The 24,940-nt window shown below is 45.8% G+C and overlaps 1 protein-coding gene across 5 annotated transcripts in view; it reads left to right on the forward strand.

The window, feature by feature from the left end:
* Positions 1-3,843: 3,843 nt before the first annotated feature.
* Positions 3,844-24,940, forward strand: part of ANXA11 (annexin A11) — a 48,339-nt gene continuing 27,242 nt past the window's right edge. For 2 of the 5 annotated variants that reach the window (XM_078150876.1, XM_021006038.2), the window contains exon 1: positions 4,627-4,714. The gene's annotated coding sequence lies outside the window, so the exon portion shown is untranslated. Of the gene's footprint in view, positions 3,913-4,607; positions 4,715-24,940 lie in introns of those variants that run through there. The other 3 variants (XM_021006040.2, XM_021006039.2, XM_078150877.1) reach the window with 3 other exon arrangements.

Genomic DNA, 24,940 nt, shown 5'->3' on the forward strand with positions numbered 1-24,940 from the left:
GGGAGGGCTGCGCAAAGTCACCAGCCTCACTTTCTACTCCAGAGCCATCTGGGTGCAGTGGCCAGATACAGATCAGGACAACTAGAAATCGCCAGGATGCAGTGAGGAACCTTGGCTTTTTCAAGCTAAGGTCTTTAACAGGTCTATTTGACTGAGGCAAGGCCCATTCAGTGATTGAGGCTTAATACGAAATGAGGCAGAGAATGGCCTTTTTACCTAGTCCAAAAAAAAAAAATCAATCTGGAAAGGGAAGACCCTCAGGATTTCTGGCCAAAACAGAAACAATTGTTATTTACATTCCTTCCCCTTACCCTGAATGACTCAGGAAGCCAACTCAGAATAATCTTGTGAATCAACTCCAGAGAGACTTAAGAGTCCAACTTAAGGCTGTCTGTAGAGTCTCTAGACCTGGGGTCAATAGAATTCCAAGGCATGCATGAAGTCTGATGGGAAAAAAAACCTCTTTTTTTTTTCACCCAAAAGTGATTGTTTTTTGTTGCAACCCGATATATCTTACTCATTTAAAAACATTGTTCTGAAAAGGTGTCCATAAGCCTTATCCAACTAACAAAAGTGTCTATGAGATAAATAAGGTTAAGAACCTCTGCTCCAAACCCATTACAAGTGCTGACATGGGTGGGAAATACATCTCTGGATGCTGAGGGTGAAAGGACATCAGACTACGGAGTTGCCAAGACCCACCCAATACTGTGAATTGAGTCTTGTTTGGAAGCTCTCCTTAAAAAAACAAACTACCTAGGAGAAGTTTGCCATTTTGTACGTAAGCCCTGTTCATGTTCTTTTTGTATATTGGAATGTTTGGGTTTAAAGACGTTTGTCAAGTTCATAATAAAAAAGGGAAAAAAACGTTGCATTGAAATTATGTTTCCCAGCTCTTGTGTGATGATAGAGGTACAATGAGGCCTCAGAGAAAGGGGCAGCTAGATGACAAAGCAGACAGAGCCTGGGACCTGGCATCTGAAGATCCATGTTCAAATCTGTCCTCAGATGCTTACTAGCTGTGTGACCTGGGGCAAGTCACTTAAGCTCTGTTTGCCTCAATTTCCTTATCTGTAAACTGAGGATAGCACCTACCTCACATGGGCCTTATGAGGATCAAATGGGATAATCTTTGTAAAATAAAAAGTGCTTATCACAGTGTCCAATGCATAATAAGTCCCATATAAATGTTAGCTATGGTTAAAGAGTGCAGCAGCTCAGTGGCTAGATGGATTGAGCACTGGGCCTGAAGTCAGGAAGACTCAAATTCCTGAGTTCAAATCGGGCCTCAGAGGCTTATTAGCTGTGTGACCCTGGGCAAGTCACTTAACTCTGTTTGCCTCAGTTTCCTCATCTGCAAAATGAGCTGGAGAAGGAAATGGCAAACATCTCCGGCATCTTTGCCAAGAAAACCCCAAATGGGGTCACAAAGAGTCGGACATGACTGAAACAACTGAACAACAAATTATTAGGGGGACTTGAGTTTATCTGTAATGTATCCAAGCCATACTGCAGCCTCTTTCACAGTTTGTAGTGGAGAGTTGGTCACTGGGAAAGAGACAGACTGACATCATTTGAGGGTGACTGAGGAGAAATACAGAGATAGATGTCAAAAGATGCTTCAAGGGCCAGACCTGCAAAAAAGGATGGCGACAAGCAGAACCCTGGTGACTCAGGAAATGGGGACATTGCCATCTGCTAGGAGCTGAAGAAAGCTGCCAGCAGATTGACTATTGAGGAGACTTCCAGAACCATATGGAAAGACCTCGGTTCAGGAGTATTCTGAGAAGTCCAGCTAAATAGAACACCTGAGCAGGATTGTAAATGACGGTTGTCTGTAGGTGGGTATTATAATTGACCCTGAGCTCTGTGTGACCCTTATTTGACATTCTTCAACCTATAAATAATCTAGTTAATTCTTTGAACCTTATAAAGGCAATTGGTGACAAGAGACAGTGGGTGAATCTCTCAGATTCTGAAAGCAATGAGGCTGAGAAGTGAAAAGTCCCCTTAAGTATATCCAGGTCCTTAACAATGTTTGAGCGTCTCTGATCTAAAACTTATCGAAATTACCATGCTTTATTACTTTTCCAGAATTCTCCAACCTGAATTCTTCTCTTCTAGTTCATCTAGTCCAGTGGTATCAAACTCAGATAGAAGCAGGGGCCACTACACCATACATAAGGATCCCTGTGGGCTGTATATTGACTTAGAAAACCACATACTAACATTATCTATGCTGTATTGTATTTTTATTTATTTTGTTAAATATTAGTTACATTTTAATCTGGTTTGGCTATTCAGTAGTACTGTGGACCTGGCATGTCGGTAGAATATTTAACATCTCTGACCTAGTCTGTAGAGCTAAGAGATGAAATATTGAGTCCAGTTTGGCTGGAACACAGAGTATGTGAAATAAGACTTAAGAAGGGATTGAAGATAGCCGGTTAGTGAAACAGTCAACTTTTTATTAAGTGCCTACTATGTCCCTTTTATTAACAGACTATTATTAAGTGCTTACTATGTGTCTTTTATTAACAACCTTTTAAGTGCCAACTACGTGCCTTTTATTAACAGATAGCCTTTTATTAAGTGCCTACTTTGTGCCAGGCACTCTTGGACCAGGCCTTAAATGCCAAGCTAAGGAGACTATATCTTATCCTGGAGCTAATACGGAGCCATAGAAGGGTTTTTGAGCCAAAGAGTAACCCAATAAAACCTGTCTCTTGGTAAAATTATTTTGGCAACTGTGTGGAGAGTTTGGAAAAAGGGGAACTTAGAAGCAGGGAGATCAGTTAGGAAGCTCTGGCTGTACAATTGAGATGTTATGGGGGCCTCAACTAGAATGGTAAACCATGTGAAGAGAAAGAGAGACGATGGAAGAGGTGTGGAGGTGGAATAACATGATTGAAACCAATTAGATAATAGGGGAGAGTCAAGTAGAGGGAAGTATTGAAGATGACTTCATGGCCCTTGTACCTTGTAATTGATTCATGAGTGCCAGCTCAATTGGACTATAAGCTTCCTAGGACAGGTACCTTTTTTCTTTTTTTTTTGCCTAGCGTAGGGTGGGTACCTAGCAGATGCTTGCTATTCTAAGTGAGTTGAAAATTTGTAGACAACTCACAGTTAATATCCTGCCCCCAAAATCTGAGGGCACAACAATGTAATCTTACATAACCTTCAGCTATGAGTCATATCACATGTTGTTCTAGAAATAAGGTTCATATTTATGGGAGGAATTAGCATCTTTATCAGTGACTGCCCCTAGCAAAGTATTTTTTCTGCTAGTGCCTATCCCTCTGGGCCCCAGTCTTACAGACTTTGGGTACAGTTACTTTGGGATGGTTTCTTGGGAAGGGAGTCTCAGCTATGTGCTTGAGAATTTGAGCTTGAGATCTGCCTCTGGTCCTCCCTGCTTCCTTACTCACTCATCTCCCAAAAATGCTGCCCAGCCCAGAAAGATTTGTCTTCAGGCTCTTTCCATGCTCTGAGACTCTGGGAGTTGGGGGGAGCCAGAACAAGATGTTATTCTAAAATCCTTCAAGAGGGAGGCTAAGCAGGGGAGATGGTGGAAGAGAAGGGAGGCCACTCTGTGCGCTTTACCAGGCCAGCTCCCTGTGGTTGGGAGGGTGGGCAGGGGTGGCCCCATTCCAGGAACACTAAGCTTCTTTGCACTCACACCAAGTCCCTGCTGGAGGTTCGCTGGTGCGCTCGTTTGGCTACCCCAGCCGCCTTCACTAAAGGGAACAAGGTGTGATTGGAGTTCAAGACGTTCCGCCCCTCCCCCCTATCTTCCCCTTCCTTGACCTAGTTGTGAAGCGTGGAATTCCAGAAACTCCAACACTTTGGCCTTGTGCAGTCTTTCTTTAACATTCAAATCTCCATCGGATGGAAGCACAGAGTAACTAGGTAAACGCCTCGGCGTTGGAGGGGCTGAGATCAAGGGGGGGCAGAATGGGAAAAGCAGGGGGAGGGGTGCACCAAAGAGTGCGGGGTGAGGGAGACAACCTTGACCTAAAGCTTGTCGTACACTGTTCCCCAAACCCTACAGAAAGTTACTGAGGTGGAAGCGTGGTCAGTGATCTCTCGATGGAGGCTAGGGTGAAAAACAAGCCCCCGCTGGCAGGCCCCCCGCTGCGAGGACGGGGGAGGGGCGGAAGACCTCGCGGAGATGAAGGAGGGGCTTCCTCTTCCTCCCCTGCGTTCCTGTTTCCTTTTAGGGGCATGCAACGCCTTCCCCGGGTGTAACCCGAGGGGCTCGAGGCAAGTCTTTTGCCCGTGTTGGGCCTCAGTTTCCACCTCCGTAAAACCCAGCGGGTGGGCTAGGAGAGCCTCCGGGGGTCACTTGCACTTCGGGTCCGTGCACTTTTTTTCCTTTCCGTCGCCAGACCTTTGCCCCACCCTGGGCTCAGGGACCGCGGGCGTCACCACCCGGGGCGGGGGGGTGTCTCGGAATCCCTGCCTAGGAGTGACCTTGAGCTAGGATGCGGAGCTGCCTGACCCGCACTCCCCCCAATCCCCCGCCCCTCCGGCCCCTCCCCACCGTGTTTTCCGCGCTGGAGGGGCGGGGCGGGCTCCCGGGCCCCGGCTCCTCCCTCCTCGGCCCCGCCCGCACCGGGGCGGCCGCCCATGGGGGAGGAAGCTGGGACTGGGGAGGGAGCCGGGACTGGGAACGGCGAGGCATCTGCTCTGAGGCCGGCGGCGGTAAGAGGTGAGTGTGGCGGGCTGGGCAGGTGAGGAGCCCGCGGCCCCTCCACCCTCCACCCCCTACCCCCGTTCCCCCCCAGCTTGTGTGTGTGCATGGGGAGGGTCTCTGCCCCCTTCTGGGGAGGTGGGGAGGGGGTAGGGCTGAGTAAAGCTGGGCCCTCCGGCCCCCGCCCTTGGTGCTGGGGTCGGCGGGAGCCTTCTGCCGCCCCCAGCCCAGGTACAGCCTTGCCCCGTGTCCCTAGAGGGCAGGGGATGGTCGCAAGCTGGGCTCCAGATCCCCCTGCCCCGCTCCTCCGGCCCGGGTTCCCGGACCTAAGCCGGAACTTCCTTTAAAAAAAGGCAGCGAGGTGCGCGCACCGGCTCGGGCTGGCCCGGCCCGGGCTGGCCAGACCGCGAAGGGCCCCCCGGGCCGCCCGACCGCGCCGCGCCTTTCCACGGGCATTCCAGGCTCGCCGCGCTAAGGTGTTAAAGGTTAGACCCTTAAAGGCGCAGCACCTCTCAGGCTCCGAAAACTTACTTACACCCACGTCTACATTGTAGATGCTGTAGATGAGACAGCCCCCCCTCCCTCTGCTCCCCCACCCCCAGGCCTTGGAGAAATGACTGTTTAGGGCTGGGGGACAAAGTGAAAGCCACCTGAGACTAGAACTCACGACCGTTAGCCCTTAACCACCTGAGCCAACTGGTTGTAGGCGCTGGTGTGTTGCAGAGCGCGCTGTCGAGTGAGCAGGAAAGGCCATCCCGGCGTCTAGGCGCGATGGCCAAGCAAGGGTGGCCTTAGAGGTCCAGAGGGCTGCCTTCAGCTTTCTTTGGCTCCCACCAGGTAAGGAGACCAGGTGCTGCTAGCTGTGAGCTGGTAACATCGGGCTGTTTACTTGCTGTGGACGCTTTAGGTTTGGGAAACATTTGGGGTACCCTGTTTGCTTTGTCTTAGCCCACCTTGTATTGCTCCTTGTTTTCCCATTAGAAGGAGAAAAAAATTAGATTATTCCTTGGGAAGGGGGGGATGGCGCAGTTGTCAGTATAGCAGGGAGCCCCCCAGGGGAGGTAGTTGTTTCAAGCTGTTGGGAACAACGAGGTTTGCTGAAAGGAAGCGTTGGTTAACACCTGTTCATGGGCTCCCAGCTGCTCAGGTCCAGCTGTAAGAGGGGGAAGTATCCAAGGTTAGAGGCTGCTGGGAACTGTGGTTTTGGTTGTTTCCCCCAGGCCCCTTAACCACGTTTATCTGAGAAGTATCCCGGTAAAAAAAAAGGACAACTTGAACTTTTGAGCAAATGTTGACAGCTAGAGGGGAGAAGATAGGTCTCTAAAAAGCTCCATTTTGGCCGCCGACAGAGGAGATATAATTTAGCTCTTCTCCCTCCACCAAAGTAGCTGGTGACTGGCACTGGATGGGGGGAGGAAGGGCTAGAGTATGGGAGACCAGAATTCAAAACCAGCCTCAGACCCTGGGCAAGTCAGTTTGCTCATCTGTAAAATGGGGGTGATAAAAGCACTTACCTCCCAAGGTTGTAATTAGGATCAAAAGAGATAAATGAGGCACAGGGCTTAGCACATAGTAAGCCATTTATAAATGTTAGCTGCTGTTATTATTTCCAAGGTCATGGACTAAAGTAGATACTTCTTAAGTGTTTGTTGAATGAAATTACCCAGAGTTGGGCACAAAGATGCCCCGCGTTGAGGTCTAGAGGTTGAAAGGTGCTGGGACCCCAAAATCACGACAGGCAGGTCCTGCCTAAATGAATTTGACCCAAGCCTTCTTTCAGCCAAAGATAAGGTTTATTAAAAATCCGTCATATTGGCCAGACTCTTTAGGAATCTGAACATTTGTGAGCTATTGGCTAGGTTTTTAAGGAATTTGAGTACCTTAATGGAGGCCAGATGAACCTTATATACAGAAAGACTATGGAAGGGTCTTGATGGGAGTGACTGGGAGGTCCAGAATGGTGTCTAGATAGGGTCTAGGGTGGGAGTAGCCAGGGGCCATCAGGAGGTGATAGACAGTGGAGGTCTGGGCTAGGTTAGGGTTAACCGAATTGGGAGATTGGGCAGAGGTGAAAATGAAAGGCCAATTGATAGGATTATAGCCTCCGGGTACCTCCGGAGACTTCCTTGATCAAGCAGATGAATTCAGGGAGAATTTCAAGGAAGAATCTGTTGGATAAATGGGACCCAAATTCTTTTTGGGGCAAGGGGTGAAGGTCATCAGGAACTTTGGTGCATCTGAAAAACAAAATGGCAGGGCTGGAGAGAAGGAACCCCAAAGGTGCCCAGTGTTGGGCAGGTCAAGTCACCAAGTATTTATCTGGTGCTTAAAATGAGCTAATCTGTGTTTGAAGGAGAAAGGGGAAAAAAAGCAAAAAGAAAGAATGCCTGCCCTTGAATTTACATTCTAATGGAAGATCACAAGTGAGGGGAGAGGGAGAAGGTGGGAGGATGGTGGAGAAAAAGAAATCTGGAAAGTCTGGAGCTGGGGGGGGGAACCAGAGAGAAAACAATGTGGGTCCTCTTGTATAGTTGACTTCACTGACACATTTTGCTATCTTCTATTTAACGAGTATCAGATATCTGACCAAATATAATCCACAAAAATTCTAGCCCAGCCCTGGTCTCAAGGCTTTTTAGGAATAAGATTCTGGCCTCACGGTGCTTTCCATCTGATGGGGTAGATGGTAGGAAAAACAGACAGCCTGGTATAGCACCTACTGGGGGTGTATAAAATGAAGGGGTGACATTAGGCACCTTCCAGCTCCAAATCTGGTCTTAGGACCAATACTTGGAACTCAGTGAAGCCTTTCTTCATGACCCCAGCTCAATTTCTCAGTTGAATCCCTGCTTTTTTCTTAACATTTGTATCATTTATTAAGCTCTTGCTGTATCTTGCAGTGTATGGAACACTGGGATTGGAATCAGGAAGACTGATCTTTATGAGGTCAAATCAGGACTCACACACTTACTAACTGGGTGACCCTGGGCAAGTCACTTACCCCTTTTTGCCTCAGCTCCTTATCTGCAGGAGAAGGAAATGGCAAACCCTTCCAGTGTCTTTGTCAGGAAAAGCCCCAAATGGGGTCACGACGGAGTCACCATGGCTGAAATGACAATAAAGGCTGCCTTAAAATGGTGGTTAAGCTGTTCGGTAGGAGTAGTGTTATATCCTGTGCTTATTTATATTCAGTCAATATTTACTAAATATCTGCCGAGGACAAGCACTGTTCTAAGTCTTTTGGGATAAACCAGGATAAAATGTCTTCCCTTCTTCCCTTACTCCCCTTAGGCTGGTAGAGAAGGCGAGTAAGATACTCTGTGTACATGAAGAAGAATACTGGAGAAAGTCTCAATACCATTGTAGAGACATAAGAAAAGTACTCTCTGTGTGTGTGTTTGTGATGGCTTAAGTGTTGGATTAGATGACTGAGGTCATCTAGTATAATTTTGTTTTGTTTCGTTTTTTGGCTAGGCAGTGGGATTAAGTGACTTGCCCAGGGTCACACAGCTAGTAAGTGTTATGTCTGTGAGGCCGTATTTGAACTCAGGTCTTCCTGAATCCAGGGCTGGTGCTCTATCCACTGTGCCACCTAGCTACCCTTATCTAATATAATAATAATACAACCCTAAGGTACAGGGCAGACTTGACAAAATGCCTTACGGATAGCATAGACACTGCTAGAATTCCTCAGCCTGACATTTAAGGTCCTTTATAAGCTTACCTCAGTTTACTTTTTCCTATACTACTCTTCTACATACACTGTATACTTAAAGACTTCTTGATGCTCTCAAAATATGCCCTTCCCGCCATCTTGGTTTTTTTTACATTTTGACCTTTCACTTGGAATTCTTCCTGCCTGTCCCCACCTACCATAAAGAAGTTCCCATCCTTTGTGGTTTAGTTCCAATACCACTTCCTCCATGATTCCTTTGATGATTTTCCTCTGGATTCCCATGGGGATTTTGTAACTGTCTGATGGCACTTAACTGTGGACTTCCTCATAATTACTTGTGTATTTTGCTCTTTTCCCCTATCAAAAGGTAAACTCCGTGAGGGTGGGGTCTTAGTTGTTTTTTGAATTGCTTGAGTAGGACACTGCATAAAATCAGGTAGTTAGCTAAGTAATGTAGTAGATAGAAGTCAGGAGCTGTGGAGTCAGGAAGACTTGAGTTCAAATCTCACCTCAGACATTTCCTAGCTGTTACCTTGGATAAGTCATTTAACCTTCTCCTGCCTCACTTTCCCCATCTATAAAATGGGGATAATAACAGCACCTCCCTCTCAGGGTATTTGCTAGAGAGGGAATGGCAAACCACTCCAGTATCTTTGCTAAGAAAACCCCGAAATAGGGTCATGAAGAAGAGTTGGACATGACTGAAATGACTCAAGAATAACAAAACCCAGGGTATTTGTGTGGCTGGATTGAGATTGTATTTGTAAAGAACTTTGCAGACCTTATAGTACTCCCTTTATGAATGCAATCACCAATGGAAATGGTAGAGATACATTCTCAATGAAAGCTTATGGAATTGAGTAGGATATCCCTGAGGGACACCTGCCATATTTGCTCCGTTCTTTACATTTATCATGTACCTCTTTGCCTTCTAGGCTTTCAAGTCTTTTTAACCCAAGTCTGGCATGACCCCTTCACAGCTGGATAAACAGGTTTTCTGTTAACCTCCTTCCTACCCCCATTGCCTCAGATGATCAAGAATTCATTTGGTGTCCAAGGAAGAAAGTTCAGAAGTAGATCCAGTCATTGTCAGCTATATTGTGAAGTAGAGAAAGTTTGTCATTAATGATAGAGCATTTATTGGATGCCTATTGTATGCCAGGCACATGCTGGGAACAGGAGATACAAAGACAAAAACCGAACAGCTCCTGAGCTCAAAGAGCTTACACTCACTTTGGTGACTTCCACCCCCATAGTGTCAGGCCTTCATTACTGCTAGCCTAAACTGTGGAGATAACCTCGTCATTGCTCCAGTCCCTCCAGTTTCTCCAATCCATCCATCAAATTGCTGCTGACCCAGCCTGGAGGGATGGCTCTGACCATGTCACTTCTCAGCCCTCCCCAGTCTGGCTCCAAACCTGCTTTTGGGCCTTCTTATCACTCTGCTTTCGTGAGTCTTTATTCCAGCCAAATTGGACTGTTTCCTGAACTCTGCATGACATCTTCCAGCCCTGCCCAGTCCAAAAGGTCATTCCCTGTGCCTGGAATCTGCTCTTCTGTCTGCCTTTCCAAATCCTACTCTTCTTTCAAGGCCTAGCTCAGGCACTCCCACCTCCATTAAGCTTGCCCTGTGAACCTTTTAGCTAAAAGTGTTTACTTTACAATTCTCCTTTGCTCCTTTCCTGCCCTGCCCTATAATCATACTTCATCTGTGCAGAAGTATCATTTCTACCTCCTTTACATCTCTTCCCAACTGAATTTTAAGTTCCTTGAGAGCTTAAACATACAGAGACTATGATTTTTTTTTTAAAAAATCTACATCCTCCAACTTGCATGTGATAGGGGTTCAATATTTGTTGAATTTATGTGACATGCCCAAAGGCCGTAGAGGTTGTAAGTAGCAGGCCTGAGATTTGAACCCAGGTCTTCTAAGCCCAAGTGTTCTTTTTGTTACTACAGCTGCCTTCCCAAACCTCAGGCCAATACTGTGTTCCTTTCTTCTTCCCAGCTGACTGCTATATAATCCCTACTTTGGCAAAGCTCTCCACCCTCAGCTCTCCTACCCTGAGTGTTGTATTCAGTTGTAGGTATCACAGTTGAATGATACAACACTGATTAGTTAGAGAGCCTCTGGAGGAACAGAAGGAGTGGAGCGAGGTGAAGGGCCTCAGGTCTGCTCACCTCAGGTCTTCGTCCTAGGAGAATGCATTGAAGGAGCCATGGGTTTTTAGCCTGAAGAAGAAAATACTTAGGGACATTTTGGAGGAGAAGGATGGTACACATTTGTTATATTCAAGTATCTGAAGAACTGAGGAGTGGGTGAGCCATTATATTTGTTCTCCTGGGCCTCCAGGGGACAGATCAAAAGCAGTGGATCAAATGTTCGGAAAGGGCAGTTGAGGCTTGGCTTCCTAACAGTAAGAGCTGACCCAGAGTGCCCTGGGCTGCTGCAGAAAGTGGGGGTTTCCCCTTCCTTGGAAGCCTTCAAGAAAGCTGGGTGACTGTCCACTTGGCCAGTATCTTCGATCAGGAATCTCTTGTGTGTGTTGCTTGGGATAGATGGCTGCTGAGCTGCCTTCCGACTGTCAAGTCTGCGATTCTGTGTTAACTGAGAATATGGTATTAAATGATACATGGCACAGTGGATAGAGCACCAGCCCTGGAGTTAGGGGGGCCTGAGTTTAAATCCAGCCTCAGGCACTTACTACCTGTGTGACCCTGGGCAAGTCACTTAATCCTGAGTGTGTGTGTGTGTGTGTGTGTGTGTGTGTGTGTGTGTGAGAGAGAGACAGACAGACAGACAGACAGATATGTGGTGGGAAGTCATGGAATGGAGAGTTTGGAGACCAGTATCCTAGCCTGTGGAGCTCTCAGCTCTACAGTTGTTGGAACTAAAATGCTAGCTCTTATCCTTGAGATATTTATGTTTTTAAGGAGAGCTTTTGAGGATGCTAGAGATTAAAGTGATAATAGTGAAGTGACAGGGCCCAAGCAGAATTTCTCTCCAGCCGGATGCTGCCGTTGCTGAGCACAGCTGGCGGCCAATGGGATCTTACAAACCAGGGCTCAGAGCCTGGCCTGGCTGGTGATTGACAGAGCTATTCTGTGGGTGGAAAGTTTCATGTCAGTTTAACTGCCACACTCAATAGAGTTCTTGTTTAAGTGCTTAGGGAAAAAAAAAAGGACCAGGCTGGTAGACTGCCACCAGGAGCTCGAGCTCTGGTTTTATGTGGCACCTATGACGCCCATACCTTGGGGGTGGGACAAAGCTGGTACAGAAGGGCTTTATCTTACCTCTGGCCTGGTGCTTCATGGGCTGTTTTTAGCATGCTATTTGCACACCCTCCCAGGGGTCTACCTGGGGGATCCCGAGATTAGAGTCTGCTCCTCCTTATCCCAAGTACTCCAGGGAACTCCAGGCCCAGATGGAGAAACTAAGATGGAAGATGTTCCTGGAAGAAAGATTTCCACAATGAGGAAAAATTGTCTTGTAGTACTTGTCTTCGAATTCCCTCCCTGCCCCCCAGGCAGCCCATTCCATTGATAATTAGCAGCTACTAGAGATCTGACACCTGGAGTCCCAGTGGATATGCCTGAGGTCTTGGAATCAGGAAGAGTCACATTCAGGTCCTGCTTCTGATACCCACTGGCTGTGAAGCCAGCAGCCTCCCAGGCAATTCCAGACTGATAACCGAGTTAACCACTGATCTACCTCAGTTTCTGGAAGTTTCTGTGACAAAGAAATAACAGGTTTGAACAACAAAAAAAGTCAAGCTTTCTGTCCTTCCAGGGCCAGCTTCCCTTTTCTGTGTTTTTGGGATGACATTTTTCATCTTTGCCTCTCATTAGGAGCCCGGTATCCTCATTTTTCCCTATCAAACCCTATGTTCCAATACTAAAGGACTGATAAAGATCCTATTCTTATTAATAATAACTAACAGTTATAAAGCACTTGAAGGCGGATAGAGAAAGCTTTGCAATGATGCAGACCTCCAGTTGGCAGATTTGAGGAAGCTGTCTGGGTGTAGCAGTGCACACACACGCACACACACGCTTGTAATCCCTGTTGTGTAGGGGGCATTCACTGAAGTTCAGAGCTGCCATTGGACTAAAGCCACCTAGGGATCGGCACTAACTTGGCACCCAGATGGTGAGATTTCAGGAATGGGAGGCTCTTGGGCAGCCCAGGGTGGGAACGGAACAGCTTCTGTGCTGGTCCAAAGTGGGTCAGGCTCAGGAACACCTGCTGCAGCCTGGGTGACAAGGGAGACAGAGGAAAGAAGGAAGGAAAGATGGAAAGCTTGCTGGTTCAGAGGTTAAATGACTGGCTCGGAATAACACAGTGAATGAGTATCAGAACCAGGACTCAGACCTTCTTCTGACCTCAGAATCAGCAGAGTATTTTTCTCTGAATTGCTTTTGTCTATATCACCCAATTAGAACTTACACACTAATTTTTTTGGGCTGGGTTTGTGGTTTCATCTGTATGAGGAATTCCCAGTGAGAAAAATACCTTCTACCAATGCATACTGACATCTGCTTTGCAGCTAACTTATAGGCTTATGGAGTTCTGTGAGGCACTGAGAGGCCAAGTGTCTTGCCTGGAATTGGTCATCCAGCCAGTGTATGTTAGAGGGCCAATTCTCTGTCTACTGCATCATGGCTACCTCTCTCATATGTGGTAGTCTTATCCTTGTATGTATGTGTATACGCACATGTACATATATATATGTACCTATGTATATATACATACATATATGTGTATATATGTACACACATATCCTAGCGCCTAGTTAGGGAGCTCCCCTGTGGGCCCAACATTTCTGAGCACAGAATAGGCCCTGACTGAATAGTTGTTGGTTGGTTGATTAATAAGCTAAAAGAATAAAGTTCTAAGAGTAGAATTTTGGGGTGGTACTTTTTTTTTCCTTTTTTGAGGGAGGGGACATTGGAATCATACCTTTTGGGCACCTAGATCTAAAGACTAGGACCACACAGGACTAGTCCAAAGGCAGCACCTTCGTTTTTATACAAAGTTACCTGGGTCATTTATTGGATGCCCACGTAGGAGAGGTCCCCTTTAAGAGAGTAAACCCCCTGGGCTCACAACCAAGTGAAGACAGATGTGGGATGCTGGGAAGAAGTGAGTATATGACTGCAGAAGTAAGCAACTCAGCAAGGCCAGAGGCTCAAGTGTTAGGGAGTTATAGATTGTTATAGAAGGCAGCCATCTTGTCCAAACCAGTCCTGACCAGGAGCTAGGTCCCTGATGTCTTTAACAGGTGTTCACTTATCCTGCACTCAAAGACCTCAAGAGAGGAGAGCCCACTGCTTCCCAGGGCAGTCTGTCCACTCCACCTCTGGACAGCTCTAACTGCCAGGGAGTCATCCATACGGAGCCAAAATAGGCCTCCTTGGGACGTAGGCATTGCCCTCAGTTCTGATCTCTGGAGCCAAGCAGAACAAGTCTTGTCTGTCTACATGTCAGGAGAGCATGCCCTCATGTTGCCCTCCCAAGTTTTCCCCTCTCTAGGCTAAATATCCCCAGTTCCTCCAACCCTTGTACAATACTGTCTCCAGCCCTCAAACCATCCTGGTTACCTACTTCTGGATGTGTTTCTAGATAGTTTCATGCTCATCCTCGAATGTGGAGGCCAGAACTGAGAATAGTATTCTCCAGATGTGTCAGGCCAGGGTAGAGGTTATCATCTTTCTCATTGTGAATATTCCACACCTCCTAATATCACTTAAAAGAATGTTGACTTACTTGGGACTGCCAGTCAGAGGATGTCTGCTTTTTTTCCTTGCTACCCATTAGCCTCATGACCCAGAGAAAGATCCCTAGCTTTGCTAGGATTCTGGCTTCTTCTCCTGGCAAAGTTAGTGGGATTGAGCTAGATGACTTTCAAAGAGCTGGAAGTCCTACTGAGGAAACTAGATTAGTCCCAAACTTTGGAGGAACTGGGTTAGTCCCAGGATTAGAGACTGTTATTTACCAGTTGATAGAATGTAAACTCCTTTCCAGTAATGAAATTCATTCTTCCAGCATCTAGCATGTGCCTGGCACGCTATATATGCTTAAAAAATGTTTGTTGGTTGGTTAATTAGTAGGCAGTGATGAGGGTGTCTTCTGATGGCCTGGGGAGTAGATGGAAGGGGAGTGTTCATCCTCATTCGGTGTCAGTTTTCTATTCTAGCCAGGCTGGCTGTTCTCCCCAGTCTACCTTGTTTTCATAGTGCTAGGCAGAGGGTAGATACTAAGTCAATAATTGATGATTGGTGATCTCAGGTACCATTCAAAGGTACTGGTGTCCACTCCTGCTTTCAGGTCCTCAGGCAGATTCCCTGAATCCACAGAATTTGGCAGAAGAAGGGCCCTTTTAATAACTGCCAGCACTCCAATGGCCATGATTCCTTTATTTTTGGTGAGGCAGTTGGGGTTAAGTGACTTGCCCAGGGTCACACAGCTAGTAAGTGTTAGGTGTCTGAGTCAGAATTTGAACTCAGGTCCTCCTGACTTGAGGGCCAGTTCTCTATCCACTATGCCACCTAGCTGTCCCCATGGCCATGATTTCTGAAAGGAAGAACCACTTCTCTCCTCAAGAGGCCATGCCTGGAAGGAAAGATACCCTCCTTGCTCAACTCAGTCAGCCCTGGCAATACCTCTTCCTCTCTGTCCATGACAACACCTTTTGGGTGTGGAGCGTTGCTGGGAGATAGAAAAGAAGTATCATTTGTGGTATTTTGTTCCCTTTGGGAGTTTACAATCTTGTTGGGCAGAGCAGGACTGTCCTCTTGGTTGCAGTGTGTGAACTCTTTACTCTGACTGACTTGGCAATATTATGCCTTGGCATGGAGAATTGGACCCTTTCCAAGCCCATGGACTTTGCCTAGAAGGATTCAACGAGAATCTGATAGAGCTGGGTGTGTCTTGTCCACGTCCTTTGTGCACATATCAGTGTCATTGCCACTCAAAGGGTATATGCAACCTGAAATGTTCCAGTATCACTGAGATGACTCACAATGACCAGTTAACTGACAATTCATCATTGAGAGCAAACATATATTGAGGACTTATTTCCAGCCTCCCCCAAGTACAAAGGATGAGCCTAGGTCCCACTCTCTGGGAGTAGTAACTCTTCCTTACCACCTGTTTCCCTGCCCTCCCTGTAAACACCCTAATTTATTTCAGTTTTGCAAGGAAATTGTTGTGGAAGTGGATGCACCACCCACCTCACTCAACTGTGTAGAAAGTGTTTTGTAAAGGCCAAAATCAATATGACATCAGGAAATGTCATCACTCCTTGTTTCCCTACATCACAAAAGACTTCCTGGCAATGCTGCCTTGGTGGTGAGTGAATGAGGAGTGTGGTGAAGATGAATCGTGAAAATAGTAGCTGACATTTATAAGGGGCATTAAGGTTTGTGAAGTATCTTATTTTATTTTTAATTTAATATTTCATTTCCCCCCCAGTTACATGGGAAAGCAATTTTTAACATTTGTTTTTAAAATTTTTGAGTTCCACATTCTTTCCTTAACCCCTGTCCCTCACTGAGAAGCAAGCAATTTGATGTGAGTTATACATGTGTAGTAATGCAAAACATTTCCATGTTAGTCATGCCGTTAAAGAAAACACAGACAAAACAACCCCAATGATAATAAAGAAAGCAAAGAAAAAAATATGCTCTGATGGGCATTCAGATGCAGTTAGTTCTTTCTCTGGAGATAGGTAGCATTTTTCATCCCATCCCAAGTTCTTCATTATTGTCTTGGATCTTTGTATTGATGAGAATAGCTAAGTCATTCACAGTTGGTCATTATCAATATTTCTCTTACTATATACAATATTCTCCTGGTTCAGCTCATTTGACTTTGCATCAGTTCATGTAAGTCCACGTTTTTTCTGATGGCATCTGGCGTGTCATTTCTTATATCACAATGCCAACATAATCATATACAGTAACTTGTTCAGCCATTCCCTTTAATTTCTAATTCTTTGCCACCACTAAAAGAACTGCTATAACTATTTTTATACATGTAGGTCATTTTCCTTTTCCTTTTCCTTTTTTTTTAAAAATAATCTCTTTGGAATATAGTCCTACTAGTGATATGGCTGGGTCAAAGGGTATGCAGTTTTATAGCCCTTTTGGGCATAGCTCCAAATTGCTGTCCTGAATGATTGGATCAGTTCACCATATGAAATACTTCAGACACATTTTCTTGCAACTGCTCTATGAAGTTGGCTCTTCTGTTATGTGGTTCCTATAATTTAGGTATCTGAGACTTTCGAGCTAGAAAGGACATTAAGAGATTGTGGAGTTTAACCTGTCATTTTGTTGTTTCATTTGTGTCTGATTCTTCATGACCCCATTTGGGGTTTTCTTGGCACAGACTGTGGAGGGGTTTGCCATTTCCTTCTCCAGCTCATTTTACAGATGAGGAAGCTGAGGCAAACAGGATACAGTGACTTGTCCAAGGTCACACAGAGCTAGTAAAGTGTCCAAGACCAGATTTGAACTTAGAAAGATGAGTCTTCCTGACTCCAGGCCCAGTGTTCTACCAATCCACGGCACCACATAGCTGCCCCTAACAACATTTTACTAGTGAGGAAACTGAGGTGGGGAGGGATTGAGTGACTTGCTCAGGTGACAGGTTTCAAACCCGTGGTTTCCTGACTCCAAGTCCAGAGCTCTGACCATTGCAGACAAGAAGTTAACTTCTGTTACAGAGAGTACCGTGCGAGGGAGCTTGAAAGAAGATCTTAGGGTCACTGCATCTAGAGCCGGAAGGGACCTCATTTAGTCCAGCACCCTTATTTTACATTTCAGGAAACTGAGGTCCAGGGTGTGTGACTTACCCAAAGTCACCCTGATAGTGTGAGAGAGAGGATTTGAACCCAGGTCCTCTGACCTCCAGGGCCAGTGTTCTTTCCACCATGCCAAGCTGCTCCCTTTTAACACTAGTCCAACACCACCAGGTTTGTAAGGATATTTGTCTGGTGATCTCACAGCTTAACCTTGCACTTTGGAAAGAGGCTTCATTCATTCAACAGGCATTATTTGGCAGGCCTACTGAGTGCATAGCACTCTCTACTGTGGGACTTAGTAGAGAAGTACTGTGCAAAATTAAAATTAAAAAACACTGTTAGGCTTTCCTTAGGGACAACACCTGCATACAGGAAACAAGGAATGGTTTAAAAAAAAAAAGACTTTCTATGTGTATAGTCATGTTAGAGTTTTTCAAGCAGTTTCACAATATGTTGTCTTATCTGCTCCTTATAAGTGGGCAGATGCTATTATACCCATTTTATAGAGGAGGAAATTGAGGTGTAGAGAGGGCGGGTGACTCAGCTGGCGGGTCCAAGTCTTGGAAACCACTCTTGATGTGATCCTCCCACTCCAACCATATTGCTTTATTGGCTCAGATAGGACGCTAGGACCAAGAGTCTAGAGAACTGGGATCTTGTCCAGGCTGTATCCCTAACCCTCTGTGTGACCCTAGACAAGGCTCTTCTCTGAGCCTCAGTTTCTTCATCTGTAAAATGGGAGAATTAGACTGCATAATCACTTAAGGTGCCTTCAAGCTCTAAAACTTCTGATTCCTAAATTATACGATATAAAAGATGTGAGCTAGAGTGAATTCTGGAACTGTTCATTTTTTAAAATTAATTTATTTTGATTTATCAATAATCATTTCCATATGCTTTTGAGTTTAAAATTTTTCTCCCCCTTCCTTCCCATCACCCTCCCCAGGACGGCGCGCAATCTGATATAGGCAATACATTTACATTCCTATTAAATATTTTCACGTTAGTGATGTTGTAAGTAAAAATTAAAACCAATAGGAGGAACCATCAGAAAGAGGAACCAAAACTCAACAGAAGAGAAAAAAAATAGCAATTCAACTTCCATAGTTCTTTCTTTGGATGTGGACAGCATTTTCCATCCTGAGGCCTCTGGAGATGTCTTAGATCCTTGTATTGCTGGGAAGGGTTAAGTGTATCAATATGAGTCATCGCGCAACATGGCTGTTGTTGTGTACGACGTTCTCTTGGTTCTGCTCACTTCACTCAGCATCAGACCATACACGTCTTTCCAGGTGTTTTCTGAAGTCAGCCTGTTCATCATTTCTTATAGCACAATAGTATTCCATTACATTCATGTACCACAACTTGCTCAGCCATTCCCCAGTTGATGGGCATCCCCTCAATTTCCAGTTCTTTGCCACCACAAAAGGAGCTGCTATGAATATTTTTGTACGTGTGAGTCTTTTCCTATTTGTGTGATCTCTTTGGGATATAGCTCTAGAAGTGCTGTTGCTGGGTCAAAGGGTATGCACATTTTTATAGCATTTTGGGCATAGTTCCAAATTGTGGAACTGTTCATTTCATTTTACAGACGAGGAAGCTGAGGCAGACTACAGGTTAAGTGACTTGCCTGGGGTCATGTAGCTAAGTAAGTGTGTCTGAGGGCACATTTGAACTAAGGTCTTCCTAACCTCAGGCCCAGCACTCTCCACCTGATCATCTAGCTACCTCTAAAATGTATGTAGGTGGGGAACAACGGGGCAGGACATTCCATGTCCAGAGAGCCTCATAAGCATGACTTAGAGATGGAAATGGACAAGGCTGGTGTGGGCTGAGGCTGTATAACTTCCCCTCTGCTGCCTTGTCCTGGGCACATAGGAACCATGCAGTAAACATTGGTTATCTAATTGAATGCCAGAGTTTTTCTCTCCTCCTCCATCTGCTCACCCTCCTCCCACAGATTTTCCCTTCCTGGCTCTCAGGAAGGTCCAGGCCTGCCGGAGATGCATCACAAGGCAAGCTGGTCATGAAGCTGGGAAAAGGGAACCCCATTTTCTGCCTCACTTTGCCTCTCAGTCTCCCCAGGCTGAAGTCTAAGAAGAAAGAAGTCCAGGCTGTGTGGGCAGGAGGCCAGAACTAAAAAGGCAGGATACATAACTCGTGACAGTCCTGTGATATCTGGGTGTCAGCCTTTGGAGGAACTGAGGACCTGAAAGAATGTGGAGGAGCTCAGCATTAAGACCTTGGCAGATCATTTCCTCCCTCTGGCCTCAGTTTCCTTATCTGCAAAGAGAAGGCGTAGGCCTCGACCTAGATGACTGCTGAGATCCTATCTGTCTCCAGCATACTATGATTCTTGTGGCACAAAGACATAATAGTAATTCATTACATGATAAAAGCCACAGAAAGGTGGGAGACTAAAGGGGAGGGGGATTAGAGAAGGCTTCCTAGCTCAGGTGGCATTTCATTTGGGCTTTAAAGGGTGGGAAGGGAATTTCTAGAGAACAAAGTGAGCCAGAGTATGGAGGTAGGAGAGGGTGGGGCACGCTTGGGCAGTCCCTTTGCGCACAGCCTAGAATAAGAGGCAAGGAGTAGGGTGAACCTTGGCCGGAAAGTAGGGGTGGTGGTCTGAAAGTAGGGGAGGGGTGGGCTGCTGCTGAGTAAAGTTTGGTATAAGACAGAAAGCATTGGGGATTTTTGAGCAGGGAAATGACATGATCAGATATTAATTATTGTTAATCATAATATCAGACAGTATGTACCGATTGTCATGTGTGGGGTATAGGCAATACAAGGATACAGATGGGTCATAGAACGAGAAAGAACAGTCAGAAAGCTTCTTGAGGCGAGAACTGAGCTAGAAGAACAGCTTTCAGTGGTCAGAGAGGGAGGGCCGACTTGTAGCTTAAACACTCCTTAGAATCCATACTTTCATTAATTAGAAACTTAATTGTGGAGTTTGAATGCAGATTGAAGCGTTCTGTTTGCTATTTTTTTCCTTCTGTTTTGTTTTGTTTCCTCTTTCTGATGGTTCCTTCTGTTGGTTCTAATTCTTCCTTACCACATCACTAATGTGAAAATGTGTTTAATAGGAATGTATAAGTAGAGCCTATATCAGATTGTATTCCCTTTTGGGGGGGAGGGAGGGAGAAGAGGGGGGGAAAATTTAAAACTCAAAAGCTTATGGAAGTGATTGCTGATAAATCAAAATAAATAAATAAATAACATTAACATTTAAAAAAACCTTATTTGTGAGTACTCTTAGCTGGTTGAGGTTGGATATGACTGATGGGAGTCTGGGAAATGAGAGCCACTGTGCGACTTAGCCTTTCTCCTCCACCCCCTTCTTCTACATCCCCATGGCTCCTCTCTAGGTACTAGTAGGTAGTGACCCCTTTAGCCAAGGGAATCTTCCTTACTTATTTGTTCCCTGCACCCCTTTTCGCCAATGCTGATTTTGTAGGAATTTCCATGTCAAAATCCTGATTTTGTCTTTTGTGGGCAAGTCAGACTGTTTGCCTTGTGTTTCAGTCTTTCTTTCTTTCTTCCTTCCTTCCTTCCTTCCTTCCTTCCTTCCTTCCTTCCTTCCTTCCTTCCTTCCTTTTCCTTTCTTCCTTTCTTTTCTCAAATGTCTTGAGGCTGCATTTGAATTCAGGTCCTCCTGACTCCAGGGCTGGTGTCCTATCCAGTGCACCGTGTAGCTACCCCTGCCCTTATTTTTCTACCTTGCCTTCCTCTACCCGCCCCCCCCCCCAAACTGATTTAGGAACTCTGTGTAGGTCATAGTAGTGGGAATTTGGGAGGAAAGTAGTGTCCAGAGGACTAGGAGATATTGGTGACAGCACAGTTTGCAGTCAGGATGCAATTTTAGAGCTAAAACAGACCTTAAAGATTGTGGAGTGATCTTTTACAGATGAGGAAACTGAGTCCTAGGGAGATGAAGTAGCCTTCATTCATGCAGAAGAGATCAGTGACTGGCCCAAGGTCACACAGCTGTCTTATTTCTTTGTTGGGACTGGGATCCTCCTTTCCTTGCCCTTCAGTAAGCCAAGGAGCTGAGCTTGAAGAGATGCTGGGACTGAGACAGTGTTTTTTTCCTTATTTGTAGAAGGTACCAAGGCACCAATGGGCAGTTAGATGGGCGCCACAGTGCACAGAGCATCAGGCCTGGAGTCATGACAACTAATCTTCCCGAGTTCAAATTTGGCCTCAGACACTTACTAGTTGAGTGACCCTGGGCAAGCCACTTAACCCTGTTTGCCTCAATTCCTCATCCTTAAAATGAAGTGCAGAAGGAAATGGCAAACTACTTCAGTATCTTTGCCAAGGAAACCCCAAACAGGGTCACAAAGAGTCCAACTGAAAAAAGTGAATGGACAAAAGTACAGATCTTAGTTATGGGTTTGTCCAGGCTTGTACTGACTGTTGTGGTAAATCCCCCCCAGGAAATCTTCCTCTCAGTCAGCTTCTGGTGCAGTAGACTTTTTGCTTGTTTCTCTCTCTCTCTCTCTCTCTCTCTCTCTCTCTCTCTCTGTCTCTCTCTGTCTCTCTCTCTCTCTCTCTCTCTGTCTCTCTCTCTGTCTCTCTCTCTCTCTCTCTCTCTCTCTCTCTCTCTCTCTCTCTCTCTCTCTCTCCCTCCCCTTGAATTATTCCTTATCCTCCACCTCCCTCTCCCTGATCTCAACTAGGGAGCGAGATGCATTTTCCCAGCTCCTCTGAGGGGCCTGGCCTGGTCATTATAGTTATATGTCATTCAGCTACTTTTTTCTTCTTTCTATTCCCATTGTGGTGGACCAGGTGGGCCCAGGTCTGAACATATCTGACTGTCTTGAGTTGATTTATTCTTTTCCCACTGCTCCTTTCCATTTTCCATTTCTTACCTGGAAAATTGTCAAAAGACTACTAGAAGCCTATCTTCTGAGACTTTGTGCTTAACTCACTTGGTTACAGAAAGAGCTTCAGGGTTAAAATTGGGCCCTGTAACCCTTGGAAGGGTGGGTGGGGTGGGTGAGAGAAGCAAAGGTAGCTCAGGGGTTTTTTTTATGCCAGCCCCCCCCCAATTAAGGACCAAGGCGCTTCCCACTGAACTTTCTTGCCTTAACTGGGTCCGTCACCAGTCGTCCTGATCTGTATTTTGCCGATGGACTCTGATGGCTCCGGAGGAGAAAGGGAGGCTGGTGACCTTGCACATCTTGGCATCATCTTCCTGATGTCATGATCCTCTTCTAGAATGAAGGACAGACAACAACAATCTTGCCTTAACATTTTTTCTTTGGTAGTTTTCAATTTGTTTGGTGATTGGGTGGGGCAGGGAATGTAATCAATGGCTTTTAATGAAAATAAGATGACTTGTGTGCTCAGGGAAAAAGTTTCAATCTATCTGTATATTGAGCTAACTTCCTGTGTCTGTTATAAACTGCTGTGGACATTGAATTAACTGGAGGAGGGCTAGCTAGTTTGCTATTGGAGTTTGACCCCAACTTCCAAGTACTTACTCTGAAGAGCCCTGAGCTTCTCCCGGAAGCCAGCCAGTCAGTCAGGTAGTATTTGTTAATTGTTCCTGTAATGTGCCTAAGCCCTGTGCTGAGCCTATCTTTAAAATACATATGTGTATATACATGTGTATGTGTGTATATATACATATGCATGTGTATTTGTATGTATATGTACCTTTCCACTGTTACTGTATGACTTTGAGACGCAGAATACTCCAGTCTCTGCTGATATAAAGTTTTAGGTTACCCAAAGGTAATCAGAGTGCCTGGCACTTAATGGGCGCCTAATAAATGCTCACTGCTTTGGTGGTACCTGAGTTTGACCGTAATGTATTACGGATAAAGCGCTATATAGGGGAAGCAGCTGAAGGTCACCTGGGAACAGAAGGGGGTGGAGGTGGGGGTGGAGAGCCAAACCTGTAGCAAGAATGAGGGCTAAGCTGTGTCCACCATCCAGAGGACGTCCCCAAGGTCATGGCTGGGACCTCCTCTGGAAGATTCACTGGAAGACATGTACAAAGATGGCCAAGGATGAAGAGGCCTGGATGAAACGTTGGAGTAGAGCCCAATTCCTGTCCAGTATGACAAGGCTGGACATTAATGAGCCCTGTTGTTCAACACCGAGGCAAAATCTTGTCTTACAAGGGGGCCAGAGATTGTTAATGGTGCTGCAAAAATATCACTGGCTCTAAGGATTTTAAGGCTTAAGTAACCAGGGCCCCAGTTTAGAATTATTGAATTGTTAGAAGTAGAAAGGGCCAGTTGTTGTTCAATAGTGTCCAGGTCCTCATGACCTCATGGACAATAGCACTCCAGAACGGTCCATGGGGTTTTCTTGGTAGAGATCCTGGAGTGTTTGCTGTTTTCCTTCTCCAGTGAATTACAGCAAGCACAGATCCTTTAACCAGGATCACACAGCTAGTAAGGGTCTTCCTGACTCCAGGCCTAGAGCTCAATCCACTGAGCCATCTAGCTGCCTCTAATTTTAAATCTGCTGCCTGCTGATTTTACTGAGTAGGCAACTGAAGTGGTTTGGCTTGTCAGTTTATTTACATTAGTGTAAGTGGCTCAGCTTCCGCTGAAATGATCTGTTTTAATCCCGCAGACACTACCCTGTGAGGTTGGGAGGGCAGATGTCATCTCCATATTGATTTTTCCCAAGGCTGGTAAATAAAAATAAGGCCTAGAAGTAGAGCCCAGGCTTTCTACTTCTTGGTCCAGTTCTCTGTTAGTTTATTATGGGAACATCTCTGAGATTGTGTCGGACATGAACATCATAGAGCCACTGAAGGAAGCGCCGGGAAAGAGAAGGGCCTGTGGAGGCGGAGCAGGTAGCCTCAAATCCTGCTCTGATACTGATGTCTGGGGGGTGTGGGACACTGGCAAGCCCCTGACGTCCCACACCTGCGGTTTCCTCAAATGTGGAAGAGTTTGGACCGATTGGCCCCCCCAAGTTTCATCCCCGTTTTGCCCATGTTTATGCATTAGAGGTTTTGAAAGACCTCCAGTATTTCTCGAACTAAACTGCCAAGCATGCAAACCTTAATGAAGAGAGAGCAGCTCCCGTGGGCTGGCCACGTTGTTCAAATGCCAAGCATAGGTTGCCTAAAAGACTATTTTAGAGAGAACTAACAAAAGGCAAGTGCCCACGTGGTGGTCAGAAGTGATACAGAGATACTCTCAAGATCTCTCTTAAGACCTCTGGAATTGATTGTGTGACGTGGCACACTGGCCCAGCTTGGAGTGCCCGCATTGAAGAAGACACTTGTGCTGTATGGGCAAAGCAGAATTGCAACAGCTCGAAAGAAACTTGAGATATGCAAAGTTAGAGAATCCACCCCAGTGTTGGTGTCCAGCCCGGGGTAGAGCCTGGGAGCTCCTGTTGGTCTGATCAACCACAGCTGGACACACCACAACTTGGCTCTAACACAGTGAGGTCATTTTGGTTCTCTTCAAGAACAAAGAACAACCAGTAATATTTGTCTAGAAGACACCATCCCTTTCCCCCTAAGGAAATGATCCATATTAGAGAGATACCTTAGAACTGAAGCTGTCCATGCTTGAGGCTCTGGGAATTATGGTGAGTTTGAGCCCAACTTTGCTGCTGACTTGCTAAGTGGCCTTCATCTGTCTAGTAATAGTAACAACTCATTTCTTACATTCACTTAAGGCTTGCAAAGCCACAAACCTGGACCTCTCTCCCATGAGCAGAAACTTTACCTGTGAAGATCAGCAGCTTTTCTGAAAATTAAAGTCTTAAGAGTTG

This window comes from Phascolarctos cinereus, unplaced genomic scaffold (assembly GCF_003287225.1).
Source record: "Phascolarctos cinereus isolate Bilbo 61053 unplaced genomic scaffold, phaCin_HiC Scaffold_3;HRSCAF=262, whole genome shotgun sequence".
In the NCBI taxonomy this organism is placed as follows: domain Eukaryota; kingdom Metazoa; phylum Chordata; class Mammalia; order Diprotodontia; family Phascolarctidae; genus Phascolarctos; species Phascolarctos cinereus.